The sequence below is a fragment of the Echinops telfairi genome, unplaced genomic scaffold, assembly GCF_000313985.2.
Source record: "Echinops telfairi isolate 266 unplaced genomic scaffold, ASM31398v2 ScPeMD7_2;HRSCAF=8, whole genome shotgun sequence".
Taxonomy (NCBI): Eukaryota; Metazoa; Chordata; class Mammalia; order Afrosoricida; family Tenrecidae; genus Echinops; species Echinops telfairi.
Window position 1 is genome coordinate 11,493,931 of NW_022103898.1, and position 796 is coordinate 11,494,726.

Below are 796 nucleotides of genomic sequence, written 5' to 3' on the forward strand. Positions count from 1 at the left end.
CCCCCCACCCCCGTCTGCCCCACTGAACTCCTCTTGCAAACCTCTGGTTTCTCTCTTTGCTCCCAGGCTTCTGCAGGACAAGGTTGACAACTGTCAAGTACACGAGACCTTTGCTCTGGAAAATGAAAAGAAATAAAACCTGTGGGAGCCTGGGACTGTCACTGTCGCTGCCAGTAAACTGCAGTTGTTGGTGGAGCCGCTGGCCAGCCTGAGAAGGGGAGCCAGGGGAGGGTGGGGGAAAGGAGGGGTGCAGGGTACACCCAGCAATCAGGAGCAGCCCAGGCCCAGAGCCCTGTACTCTGCCTCACCGGCCTGCATCCCAGCCTGGTCCGGTGCAGCAAAGGTCTGGGCTTGCGGTCTTTAAAACCACTAGGAGAAATTGTGGGAAACTAACATGTCATTCCCACCGATTCTCCCCTAACAGCTATGCTGCCTTAAAGTGAGCATGTGGTTGAGTCTGTAGATAGAGGCAGACAGTCTTTGTTTCCTCCCACTGCGGCACCCATCCGCCCTCATGGCTTCCCCCAGTGCAGGTATTAGGTTTCCTCACCTGTGAGCGAGCTTAGGGACTTTACTGTGATTACCACCCACCTTGTGACATGTGTAACTCCTGAATATGCACGACTAATGGCAACCTATAAGAACCCCAAAACAATAAAGACGCTCTCTCCTCTAGTCTCCCTTCCTTCCCTCTCTCTCCTGCCCTCTCCTCCCCCCATATCCCCAAGAAGCGCTGAGGCGAGCATGCTACCATGAAAGGTGTCTAGCGCCTTCATGTCACTCTCTCTCCTATCTC